Source organism: Lampris incognitus, chromosome 18, assembly GCF_029633865.1.
Source record: "Lampris incognitus isolate fLamInc1 chromosome 18, fLamInc1.hap2, whole genome shotgun sequence".
Taxonomy (NCBI): Eukaryota; Metazoa; Chordata; class Actinopteri; order Lampriformes; family Lampridae; genus Lampris; species Lampris incognitus.
Window position 1 is genome coordinate 27,586,704 of NC_079228.1, and position 14,289 is coordinate 27,600,992.

General features: G+C 43.7%; 1 long non-coding RNA gene across 1 annotated transcript; it reads left to right on the top strand.

The window, feature by feature from the left end:
• The first annotated feature begins 2,126 nt into the window (after positions 1 to 2,126).
• On the top strand, positions 2,127 to 13,959 carry LOC130128228 (uncharacterized). Its single transcript, XR_008811901.1, has 3 exons — positions 2,127 to 2,138; positions 7,296 to 7,410; positions 13,540 to 13,959. It is a non-coding gene; the product is annotated as an uncharacterized LOC130128228 (long non-coding RNA).
• The last annotated feature ends 330 nt before the right edge of the window (positions 13,960 to 14,289 follow it).

The window sequence follows — 14,289 nt, forward strand, 5'->3', positions numbered from 1 at the left end:
CAAACTCTCAAAGATGAACGATTTAAGTTCTGTCTATCTGATGATGATAGTTTTGGTGCTCTACCAGGTCTTGCACAGTTCTTAGGAGTCACATTTTCTTTACATCTTACAATGATTTTTTGAACTCCAGTTTTGGAAACTCCTGTTTTTTTACCTATTTCCCCTTGACTTTCACCTTCTTCATGCAAGTGAACCATCTTATACAGACAAAAAAAGAAAAAAACCCAAAATTGATTGCTGTAAACATGACATATCAGGAACGTGTCTTTCTTAAACTCTGTTGATGAAACTCACACTCTCACTAGGTGTAATGATGTCCTTATTTTAGCAATACTGAAAAATAAAATTAAATCAATAATTTTGGCATTTTAGATAAAAACCTTGCTTTAAGCAAAATATCTATCTATCCATCTATCCATCTATCTATCTATCTATCTATCTATCTATCTATCTATCTATCTATCTATCTATCTATCTGTTTGTCTCTGTCTGTGTAAAGCATTTGTTTATTTATGTAACTGTCTATTTGTCTGTTTATTTGCCTGTTTGTGTCTGTCCATCTATCTATCTCTCAGTCTCTGAGGGAACAATGAGTCTTGATGCTCTTAACACAGCTTAATAGTCTCTTTGGCTTAGCAGCAGAAGGATCTGCAGGAAAGAACCTCCAAACGCCTTCTGGCATGTTGACTGGGTCAAACACAGAGAGACGCACTTGGGGAAGGGAGACAGAGAGAGAGCCAGAGAGAGAGAGAGAGCAAAAGAGAGAGAGAGAAACTTGAGGATTGCACATGTGAGTTCATCTCCAGGAGGCAGTAAACAAGAAGTGTTTTGAGAAGTTGGCAGAAACCAGGGAGCAGAACTTGGCTGTGTCACAAACACGGTAAACACAAAGAGAGGATAAGTGAGCGAGGGAAGGATGGAGAGAGGGGTAGCAGGAGCAAGCGGAAGTGGTGGGCGAGACTGAGGCTGACACAAGGTCGAGCTGGTGAAAGACCCATAGAAGAGCTGCAGAGAGAGAGAGAGAGAGAGAGAGCGAGAGGGACCGCAGTGGAGTGCCAGGTGACACGGGAAAAAAATATACTGCAGGAGAGACTGAGATGTTGTGATGTGTAGGGAGCAAAGTGAAAAGCTTAGCAAGGATGAGAGAACAGAATACTATGATACAGATGCATTATGCAGGTATTTCAAAAGAAAAAAAATGGCTCCAACTGTGATGTACTATGTTGTAGACATTAAGGTCTCCCATAGCACGGTATAGAGTTTAAATCCATAACCTATGCTGTTAATGGAGCCACATGGCACAGTCAAGTGCAGAACAACATTAATGTTGTTCTGCACTTGACTACTCTTTCAAGCGTAATGACTGGTATTATTTACTATCTACACGCCACATTCATTAAGTGTATATCTGCTACTATGAATGTAAAGACTGTGGTTCACAGATGAGTATTGATCATGAGTGTATGCTGTACAAACTGCTGTCATTCTTCATCAGGAGGCTATGGATCTAATTTATGCAAGTCTATGCAATGCCCATGAAATGAGTAAGATGCTATAAGTGGGCTTCTGAGTGCATCAAATTATTTCTAAATGCATCAAATAAGGATAAAGGCTAGATTTAGGGTTAATTGGAGATGTGACATAAATGTGCATCCATAGTTGTGGCTGTGGGAATTGTTAGTAAAGATATCTGTAGAAACATCTGTACCACTCTCACTGTTAGTCAATCTGACAAAGCTTGTTTCTTATGATGACATCTGTTGTAGTTTAAGGTCACATTCATACAGTAGACCACAGCTCTCCTACTTTGCAGACATTTGCAAAGAAAGTCTGTTCTGCGTCTGTGTCGATGCAGTGTTGACGGTGCATTGACCTGAAAGCAAAAAGAGTGTGATTGGTGTGAAGAACATATATCAAGCTGTGGTTCCTTTTTTAACCTGAGTTTTACTCATTGTCTAGGTTGAATGTTTATGGAAGTGAGGGCTGATGGGGAAGACGTACCCTGTGAGCCCCACCCACTATCCACCTAACACCTACACACACACACACACACACACACACACACACGCGCGGCTGATAAGATTTCCAGTGGAAGAGGGAATCACTGTGAAGTGATGGTGCATTCTCAAGGACTCTGTGTAAGTGTTGAAATTTTCATTTCCGACGGCTTAATCAGCTCTAACAGGAAATTAGATAGAGAGAGAGAGAGAGAGAGAGAGAGAGGGAAAGCAAGAGAGGAGAGGGGCGAAACAAAGAACTGTTGATAGCTTACCCTTAGAAGTTCTGGTCAGAAACAGCCATTTCCCTTAGTAACTTTTTGAGGTCTGCTGGCAGGTACTGCACCACTTACTTAGGCTTACTGAGAAGCCTTGACAAATTAAAATGCATTTAAGTGTACTTGGTCTTGTATTAGATTAGTCTCAATTATGCCTTCTAGATATGCAACATTACAACTACTGTAGGGAACGGATGATTACACCAGGGCCAAGCAGATCAACTTGATTCAACTTGATTCATTGCTTTATCTTTTTGTGTGAAGAAGGTTTGTGTCAGTGCATGCCTTTATGCCTGTGTGTGTGTGCACGCGCACATGCATGGATGTGTGTGTGTGTGTGTGTGTGTGTGTGTGTGTGTGTGTGTGTGTGTGCTTGGAAAGGCACATGCATGTATCCATGCCCTGCTTTATAGGTCAACTTTGGTTTTGGAACAGGATGATTAAGTGATACATCATTCAAGGCTAATGACAACTTGATATAGTTACCACACAATCTTTCAGTTTGAATGCACAAAATTAATTTAATTTTTACTAAGTCCAAATGAATTACGTGCCAGCAAGAAATGAATTAAATTTGCAGCAAAACCCAGAAGTGGGTGTCAGATGGGGATTAAAAGCATAACTCGGTGCTTATGCACACGCTGCTCACAAACAGGCCTTCAGGAAGAGAACCAACAGTGAACTGGAACGTACGAAGACAACCGCTCCGGTTTCTTCCTACATTTTTGCATCTGCGAAAAATAAATATTGTCACTCAATGGCTGACAACAAAACTGGCACCTGCTGTTGAGAAAATATGGATATTTTCCGGCAAGCTATTCATTCTGCCTGCAATCACGATGGCACATTTAATTTTCTGGTAAACATCACCTAGCCTATGTATTGATGTAAAATATGAATGACTGCTGTTTGTGAGTGCTCTAATGGCGCTTTGGGTATTTCGCCCATATAATGCTAGAAAATGCTTTTCCGGATCTGCACCTTAACATATCACTCCATCAGAGCCAAGCCAAGGAAATTGTACCTTTCTTGGCCAGTCAGAGTTACAAAGCTGCAGCAGCCAGTATCTTGTGATCAGTCATTTGTTATGGGTCTTGTACACAACTGCAAATGACATGGAATTGCTTTCGAGGTTGAAAGCGCCGGGTAACACGCTTGTATTATATATGTGTGCCACACGAATATTTTAGGGCTCTTTGCAGGAGGAGAAGGCGTGTGAGAGAAGAGAAACGTCGGAGGCCAATGTAATTAACAGCGTCAGACAGGTACAGGCAGTTGAGATGTTTTGAAACCGTTGATACATTTTTATTTATTTTGTTTGCTACTGAGGCAAGCTTCTAAGCCAGGGTAGGAAATATGTGTTGGAATAGCTGCCAGATGATTCAAAGGAAATGACTTTCCACATAGATTCGGGGAGCACTTATGCAAATGAAAATGAAACAGAACACTGAAGAGCACCCTACATGACAGCTCGTCAGACCCCACCGCTCACACACATTATTTCTGTCTCGCTACCTTTCATGTCGGAGAGGACATTTATGGTTGTTTGCGGTATTCGTTGCGGCACAACAGGGATTTAGGCTTCCTTTCCAAGGCAGAGGGTGCACTTCAGCAGGCTCTCAACCCCCTTTTTCCTGAACTAATCCATCAGGCATGTGCCACTTGTTTTAATGATCTAGTGGCAAGTGGAAAAGTCCCTTTGACTCTCAGTAGAGTTGGCTAGCTCCTGCAGTGTGAACTTAACCCCGAATTACATGTAAATCCTAACCGGATGTCAAAGAAGGTTGAATCAGCTCATCTGGATACAATGTTTATTGAGAGATACATTTCAACACTCAACTAAGTGGCATCATTCAGTCTAAACTGACTGCAGGTATCCCCACCCTTATAAACAATACAGCTGCATAACGACCGAAACCAACCACCAGTTTCATATGCAAATATGGGTGTGGCCATTAACTACCAATAAACATTGTATCCAAAAGAACAGATTCAGCCTTATTTGATTTTCTTACCTGGATTATTGAGCATGCATCAAGACATCCTAACCGGATAGCCAAGGCATTGGTCCCCAACCTGGAGTCTACTACCCCCCCTCAAGGGGACATAAAAAAATCACAGGGGGTACGCGACCCTTTGTCTGCTCAAAATTAGATTTGGACATTTTAAATAAAATCATAATAACAACCTTACTGGATAATTTATACAAAAATCTGTATATAAAACTATTCAAAAAGATAAACATTTTGGTCCTCACTCAAAAATAGTAGGCTACTTAGTAGGCCACACCCCTGTGACCTCTCAACCCTTGTGACCTGCGCTCTCAATCAGTTTCGTGAGGTCAGCTAGCTAGCTAGCTCATCATCATTTTACTTGCAGTCAGAGAATCACTATTTTATGAATGAAACAACATGCCTGGGAAACGTGAAAGTGCCAAGAAAAAGAAGTTGGAACTATCAAAAAGAACCACAAACATCAGAAAAGCATTTGAAAGAGCAGGTATTGGTTTACACAGAGCCACAGAGGCATCATTTGAGTGTTTGCTATTAATTACTGAGGCTTAAAAGCCGCACAATGTTGGATAAAACCCGCCTTCCTGAAAATTGTAGAGCGACTGTGTGGCCCATAGGTGGTGGGTAAAGTGCGAACCGTCCCTCTCTCTGACAACACTGGCAAAGACAGAATTGATAAGATGGCTGGAGATTGTCAAAACCAGCTGCAGGAATGTTCCCTTTGCCATTCAAGATATTTTATGGCTGTGGACTTTTACCTCTCATCCAACAAGCTGCCCTACAAGAATTTTGTTGCATGCTGCACTGACGGGGCCGCAGCGATGATGGGTATAAACAAGGGATTTAATAGTCAATTGAACGAAAAACCCCCAGGGTGTGTAATCGTCCACTGCATGCTACATCACTAAGCACTGCCAGTAAAACTCTTTCAGAAGACCTTAGTAACACCCTGGCAAGTGTTGATAAAGTTGCAAACTTCATTAAGGCTTGCCCTACTAACAAAAGACTGTTTGCCCAGCTGTGTGAGGATGAAGCGCATCAAACACTGCTGTTAAGGGGGCATCCAGGTGGCGTGGTAGTCTATTCCGTTGCCTACCAACATGGGGATTGGCAGTTTGAATCCCCATGTTACCTCCGGCTTGGTCAGGCGTCCTTACAGACACAATTGGCCGTGTCTGCAGGCGGGGAGCTGGATGTGGGTATCTGTCCTGGTCGCTGCACTAGCGCCTCCTCTGGTCGGCCGGGGCGCCTGCTCGGGGGGGAGGGGGGGTAGTGTGATCCTCCCATGTGCCATGTCCCCCTGGTGAAACTCCTCACTGCCAGGTGAAAAGAAGCGGCTGGCGACTCCACATGTATCAGTCTGCAGCCCTCACTGGATCGACAGAGGGGCTGGAGCAGCGACTCGGGCGGCTCGGAAGGTAATTGGATGGGTACAAATGGGGAGTAAAAGGGGGGAAAATAAAAAAAACAAAACACTGCTGTTACACAGGCCCTGTGATGGCCTGGCGGCCTGTCCAGGGTGTCTCCCCGCCTGCTGCCCAGTGACTGCTGGGATAGGCTCCAGCATCCCTATGACCCTGACAGCAGGATAAGCAGTTCAGATAATGGCTGGATGGATGGAGGCTGTTACACACAGAGATATATGCTGGTTGTCACAAGGACACGTGCTTGTGCATTTTATGGAACTGCAGGAAAAATAAATGAATTGTTGCAAGATCACAATCAACCACTGTGTGAATAGCTGATGCGTTTTGGATCAAAACGGCATACCTAACAGACACATTCACTCTACAATGAGACAAACAAGCAGATGCAGGGCCCTGAATCCATTGTCATGCAGTGCAAAGAGGCTCTCAACACTTTTGTCCACACACTGGAGTACACAGTTAGGAAAATGTCAAAAGGGGACCCACAACAGTTTCCACTGCTGATGAAACAGTCTGGTGGCACTGTGTGAGTTTACTGGAGACATGAACTTGCTTCAGGAGGAAATAAAGTTCCGTTTCACCGATGTTGACTAGTACTTATCAACGTAATCATGGGCGATGGACATTTCCAGCCTCGAGGATGTGGAATACCTTGGCTGTGAAGATGAGCTTGCTGACCTTCAAGCCGATTAGGTGTCAACGAAATACTACCAGGAGAATGGATGCAAGATGTTTTGGATGGTCAAAGGACATGCTGTTACACCCAGACTGGCCAAACACGCAATTACAAGGGTTCTTCTCCCATTCAGCCCTACGTACCTGTCTGAAGCGGCCTTCAGCACCCTTGTAACAATAAAGCAAAGGCCCGTAACAGGCTCGATGTCCTCCAGAACTTTAGGCTGGCTGTCAGTAGCATCACACCTGACATCCGTTCTGGGTCAGAGGTATGCAAGCCCAAGCTGGCCATTACTTTATAGAGTAAAAAAATTTACTGTTAAGAGCCAAATTAACACATACTGTGTAGCTGTGCAAAACCAGTGTTCACCTGATGTGCATGTGGATATGTGACAAACTGCCGCTGTTTAAGTTAACTGGTCTGGGGGAGATGTAGGACAGAGCTATATAGGTGCTGATCAATCACTTGTTATGCTGATAATGAATTGTTATTAGAAAAGAGACAATTATCAGAGGTAAAGGTACTAAGAATGGAAACGACTGTAATTGATGTTCATTTTTGCCAATATGAATCACTTTACTCTTTTGGTGTGTGTGTGTGTGTGTGTGTGTGGGCTGGGGGGGCTCAGCTTTCCTTAGATACAAGTAGGGGCCTCCAAGGAAAAATGGTTGGGAACCACTTACCTAAGGCACTGGAATACAAGTCAGGTGTCTGCTAAGGTACCGATAGCTGAATTCTGTCAAGTCAAGTCAGGCCCTAAATTATAGTTACAGTCTCAGAAGACTTTATATGGACTTAGTGAAAGGCTGATACTGTAACTTATAATGGATGACACACTCCTTAGATAATATAAGAGTACTTGTTTAAAAGAATCAATATTTACCATTGGGATCAATGTTTGGCAGGGAAGGGTTCAAGCCGGCAGGTGGTGGGTTTAGCAGCCATCGCCAGCTTTGACAGAGTGTCAGATGAGACCGTCTTGAATCGTGAGAGTACAAATTCAGCCTTTGGGAACACCAGGTAACCCCTCTGCCAAATAATCCGTGATTTTGGTAGCAAGTATATTACCTATTACATTAATAATGCACTCAGTCTTGCTTGCAAATAAAATCTAATCCGTAAATGAGGAGCATCTCGTGGGAGATGTAATTTCCGCTATGTATCGAAAGAAATTTGCACCATATTTATTGGTGTTATGTCTGTGAATGTTCTCATTCATCCAGGTCATGATTATCCAAAGGAGTTGAATCAAGTGCAACTGCACTTGGTATATATCCGTGAAGACGTTTCGCCTCTCATCCAAGAGGCTTCCTCAGTTCGTGCCTTTCTGACTAGACCAAGCCAGTCTGACAGGCTGGTGACAAGACTCAGAATTTATCCTCTTTCTGAGTCTCATCACCAGCCAGTCAGACTAGCTTGGTCTAGTCAGAAAGGCACGAACTGAGGAAGCCTCTTGGATGAGAGGCGAAACGCCTTCACGGATATATACCAAGTCCAGTTGCACTTGATTCAACTCCTTTGGATTTATTGGTGTTAGTTTTAGCTGCTGACAATAATAAAGTTTTGAATGTTAGTAGGCTGTCACGCAATGGGAAAGCGGAAAACATTTTTTTTTGAGTTTAAACGTATAGCTTTTATACAAAACCTCTCTGCAGGCCTGTGATCTGCCCCCCTTCCAACTTGACCGATTATCAACTCGTGTTGATAATCGAGTACAGTGCACACAGCAGACCAGATGTGACAAAGAGAGACTGCCAAAAAGGCACGAGAGATAATACACTAATACAAGAGAGATAACATGAGAGATAATACACTAGTACAAGAGGCCCCAACTGCACACACAAGTGAGCAGCATGATGAAGACAGCGCTGCAAGACTTGATAATAATACAGGTCCCCTCTTAAGACGCCTATCATTTCAGTTGACACTGTGGTTAAATGGTGTGTGTTCCCAAATAAATTTGCATTTCATACATTTGCCACAAACCAATTGACACACAGCAAACCTGGGGCCTTCGGGGGCCCTGGGCAGTTGCCCACTTTGCCCGGTCAGTAATTCTCCCCCCTTTTTTCTCCCCCACTCTTCCGAGCCATTCTGGTCATTGCTCCACCCCCTCTGCCAATCTGGGGAAGTCTGCAGACTACCAAATGCCTCCTCCGATACATGTGGAGTCGCTAGCTGCTTCTTTTCACCTGACAGTGAGGAGTTTCGCCAGGGGGATGTAGCACATGGGAGGATTATGCTATTCCCCCCAGTCCCCCCCTCCCCCGAATAGGCGCCCTGACCGACCAGAGGAGGCACTAGCGCAGCGATAAGGACACATATCCACATCCGGCTTCCCACCCGCAGACACGGCCAATTGTGTCTGTAGGGACGCCCAACTAAGCCGGAGGTAACACGGGGATTTGAACCACCGATCCCTGTGTTGGTAGGCAACGGAATAGACCGCCATGCCACCTCAATACCCCAGGCTTTTTTTTGTTTGTTTTTAAATGGAGTATTTGTAGTTAGCAGTGTGACTGATTCAAGAACATTTAAAAGAGCTGTGTGGTTCACTGGTGAAACTGTCGGCAGAGCCGTTCACTTCAGTGACAGGATCTGTGGCAAACCATCAGGCATGTTATCAGCCATAGCTGTGCTCCAGCATCATAGTTATTCTGCTGCCGCTTGGCTTTTTTCAGATAATGTTTCACAATGTAAGTCATGGTTGTATGGTGGATGTTTGGGGAGTGAGAGTAAACCTTTCTATCACAAAATAGTTTTATTATCTATCTTGCATCGTTAATTTAGGGGCCTTTTAGTTGGGGCTCTGCCACAACCAAAATAGAGCAAAAATTTTTTAGTTTATTTTCCAAACAGGCTTTCTCAGAGAGGGTTTTCAAACTGATGACCACAAATTACTCGCCATCAAAAGGGCCTCATTTATGAAGAAAATGTCAGTATTGATTGAACCAGATATAGAAGCACCATCTCGTCTAACGTCCCTCGAAAAAATTATATTTTGTTTCCAACAACATCAGCAAACACAAATCCAACATAATTGACTCTGCGCTGAAAATTGACATACAAAGTGGTCCCTGTAATTTAAGGGCTATTTTGGCTTGACCAGCCATTTCAACGCAAATCTTGATTAACAACAAGAGAAGATTTGTGGCAATTTGCTGGTGCAATAAATAGACATAAAACTACTATGTTGTGTACTCACAATTATTTTTGTGATTCCTTGGATATGTCTTTATGTAATATACAAGTAATGATATATTCGTACACATGATTGGACAGAATATACAGCAGTTTATATTTTGCTGACTGTGCATTGATGTCTGCTTAACAAGTCACACACGGTGTGCCACTTTGAGTGCAATTTTACCTATAAGGTGTTTGTTTGGGACCAGAATCTCCCACAAATTTATATATATATATACAATGCATCTCCCCACTTATCCTTGATGGCAAAGCGCCACTGTGCAATGGAGAATGGAAATGCATTGCCACTGATGGGTGTTGGATTGCAAGTGGGGGTACATTTATTTTCTATTGCGTATCTTATTTATCACCATCAGCTGTCTCAGTGTGTTCCACGCCAAATAATATTGGATCGTGTTGAATTAAGTCATTTTATCTGCAGGTAATAGTGATTATGAAAGCTGTGCTTTTCTTAAAACAAGTGGAAAAAAGTGTACCCAATAATCCAGGTAAGAAAATCACAGAAAGTTCAATCAGTTCATCTGGACACAACGTTTATTTATATAGATTTATTTCTAGTTTTCCCCCTTATCCCACCCGATTAACCCAATGGCATATGGCCGGAACTCTAGTCGAATAACTCTCCTGGCTCACGTTTCCACAGGAAGGAGATAGTTGTTACACCAGCTTCCTTCAAACTCGTGTCGGCTGCTCTCGCTATTTTACACACTGAAGCCTCGCATGGATTGCATTACCTTCCGGCCGCGAAGGAGACGTAGGGAGAATGCTTTCAGTTGCTTGGCTGCAGGCGCCCAGGTAGGCCAGGGGGGTCGCTGGAGAACGACGATTCCCCGAACAATACCCTGATCTACACCCACTATCCCTCGGGTAAGGGTGGCCTAATGAACGCCTTACCCCGTGGACGCTCTGGCCGTGACCGGTTACGGCGAGTCTGGGATACGAACCTCCCAGCCACATGACGAGCGGGTTGCAAGAATGGCGATTTATTCCACTCCACCACCAGAGCGGCCGACACAACGTTTATTGACAGAAATGTTTAATCACTCATCTAAGTGACCTCTTCAGTCTAAACTGACTGCAGGTATCCCCACCCTTATACACAATACAATTGCATTGGTGGCACGATGGCCCAGTGGTTAGCATTGTTGCCTCACAGCAAGAAGGTCCTGGGTTCGAACTCCGGGGTTGTCCAACCTTGGGGGGTCGTCCTCTGTCTGGAGTCTGCATGTTCTCCCTGTGTCTGCGGTGGGGTTTCTCCGGTTTTTGCATTGTTTGGCTTTCCTATTAGTATGATTTTGAACAATGGATATTTGGATTCACAAACAAGTCACTACAAATAACAAGAAACGACCAGAGGCAACATGATCACATGTCATGCAATGAATCTATACTTGGTGAATGGCTCCACTGACAATGGACACGAGACTAATTTGTGGACACTGTGAGATAACCCTGGGAGAGTCGCTCTGAATTTGGGTACATTATCTAGCTCACAGCTCTCAGCATCCCTGTCCATTAAAATCCATTTGGGTGTTAAAGCTCAAATAAATACCCGATTACTCCGCATCATCAGCCCCCCTCCCCCCATATGGCACGGAAGCACATACTAAGTGTACTTTACGACAAACACCTTGTCAAACAGACTGAACCAGGAGACTTATCTCACTTATGTGAACTTAAAATCCACCGGACACTTGATTTGAATGCACCTGAGACGCCTGCTGGGAACGTCTGGAAAGGATGTTTGTGTAATCAAGAACATGGTTTGAGATGCTTGTTAATTCTTAACCTCCACGGCCCTTCATTTCGGCTTCACGGATCTTTGAATTGTGAAAAGGAATAAACAGTGCCGTTTAGGTGGCGGGATGACACGGCGGTTAATGAGGATGCCTCCCCATGGTAGGGCCTGGCCTCAATTCCTCTTACAGGTATAAATGTCCATGTATCCATGATTAAGATACATAACCCCTACCTAGTCCATGGTTGCAACAAGAGAGCTGGCCCTGCACTCCTGCCAGAGGGCAAAAGCATGACTAATAAAGTGTATTGAATCAAATTAGAGAAAAGCTGAGTCCAGGTGATTTGTGATTGCCCCTTTAGAGTAGGAGAGATAAAACCGATGGATTGTCCATCATGTAGTTTACTTAGCATCTGGGCATGGATGGCATAAATCACAGCAAGCAGATGTCTTGGAAGTTGTTGGCCATCTGTCAATCTGAGCAACATTGAGCATGGCCCTCTGGCACAGTCTGATCTAACATCTGATGTGCCCCATGCCCTGACACAGTGTGTTTAGCAGTATATACACAAGGGAAATAACACACACCCAACTGCGAACTCTTCCATGGTGCAGGGAATTAAAACCCCAGAGAATGCTGCCCACATACAGATGGAACAATCCCACACACATGGTCCCCATCAATGACATAGATATACATATGATACATATACGACATCCATCCATCCATTATCCAAACTGCGTATCCTACTCTCAGGGTCATGGGGATGTTGGAGCATATCCCGGCAGTCATTGGGCGGCAGGCGGGGAGACACCCTGGACAGGCCACCAGTCCATCACAGGGCCCAAACACACGCACATGCAGGGACAATTTAGTATGGCCGATTCACCTGACCTACATCTCTTTGGACTGTTGGAGGAAACTAGAACACCCGGAGGAAACCCACGCAGACACGGAGAGAAGAAAATGCAAACTTCACACAGAGGACGACGACACCCAAGGTTGGACTACCGCGGGGCTCCAACCCAGGACCTTCTTGCTGTGAGGTGACTGCGCTAACCACTGCACCACCGTGTCACCTGTTAAACCATACACATACATCAATGCTTATAATGGAGGAGTTGGATGCGCCTTCCCAAAAAAGAAACTTTTACTGTGGCGCTAAACCCAAAAAACATATACTTCACAAACCACATCCAAGGATGTAGGGTAGCACTCACCAATTTGAAAAAGGACAGGGACAGTGCCTAATTTTCACCAATTTATTTTGGCCAGCAAAACATGCTAACGTTTCGGCCTACTGCTACAGGCCTTCATCAGAGCATGAGTGTAACTAATGGCATGTGCTCTATATAGGGCTTCATAGTGGTCACATGATACAGGACATGAAATGGTCACATGACAGGTCAGCAAGGTCACATGCAAAGGTTACATGACACAGATCAGCAAAGGTCACATGACAGACCAATAAAAAGGTAAAAAGGTTCAAACTTAGTTCATACTAATATATTCCCGAGGTAAGATCCACATCCAATTCAGCGATTATTAATCACAGAATAAAGATTAGGCACCTGGGAAATACACAAAGACAAAATTGGAAGAAATACAAAAACACAGTAGGCTACTGCTACTAATTTATAGAGCATGCAGTAGCCATCAGCAACCATAGGGGGCCAAATAACCGATCCAAAACCACATAGGAAATAGTAGCCAGCAACAATCCAAGGGGCTAATCACAATTATTACTCCCATTGCTGCTGAGTCTATTTACAATATATACAATAAATCTGAGTGATACAGTTAATAATTGATAGTTCTTTTGTTTTCTTTTTTATTGTTTTTTTTACATACATGTAGAAGAAACGATTCAAAATGAAATCATCATTTAAGCCAGCTGGAGCCATTGTATTTAACATGTAAATCCAAACCATCTCTCTTTGAGAGAGTAGCTTTGCAATATTACCACCTCTAATTGGAGTGGACACCTGTTCAAGTCCAACAAAGCATAAAGAAGCTGGAGAGCCATGGCCAGCTTCATGGTAATGTTTGGCCATTGCATAGTCCATGGTGCCGTTGCGTATTGCTGTTTTGTGCTCAGACACCCTTTGCTTCAGGCGGCATTTTGTCTGGCCAACATAAGCTTTCCCACAAGGGCAGGTACACCACAGAGGTGGTGCTACAGTTAATGAACTGTTTTATATAGAACTTTTTCCCAGTATGCGGGTGTGTGAAGAACCCCACACAGAGGATGACGACACGACCCGGGACGACACCCAAGGTTGGACTACCGCGGGACTCGAACCCAGGATCTTCTTGCTGTGAGGCGACCGCGCTAACCACTGCACCACCATGCTGCCTGTTAAACCATACATATACATATGATACATAAACATCAATGCTTATGTTAAGCTTTTAAAACGTACTTTTTTTTTGCAAAATCACGTATAACTGTGATGGGCTTTTGTGCATCCATAGAAGGACAGGAGCAAAACGTTACTAATATGACGCAGAATTGAAATTAGGCTGAATGTGTGCAAGGTTGCAATGAAAAAGCTACTAAATGTCAAATGCATGTTGGTATATAGTATGTTCGCACTATGTTCTTCATTCGTATCATGTGTGATGTCCTGTTCTCCCTCTACCATTCATACCTGTGCTGTATGGTCTGTGTAATTTGTAAATTGTCGTAATTATGTACCAACGCCATAAAGATAAAAGCCAGGAGAGAATAGGAAGTACTCTAATCTGACTTTAGATTAGAGTACTTCCTATTCTCCCGGCGAGTCTGAAAAGTATATTTTGTTAATGGTAAGCAGCTTCTGTTGCTTTTGTTAGTGAGAAGACCTCGTTCTCTTCCAAAGCAATGTGTGATCACTAATGTTACCCTGGGCATAAACAAAGAAATGCATCATGGGATGAAGCTAATCTCTCAATAGCATCTGTGCACTTTGCA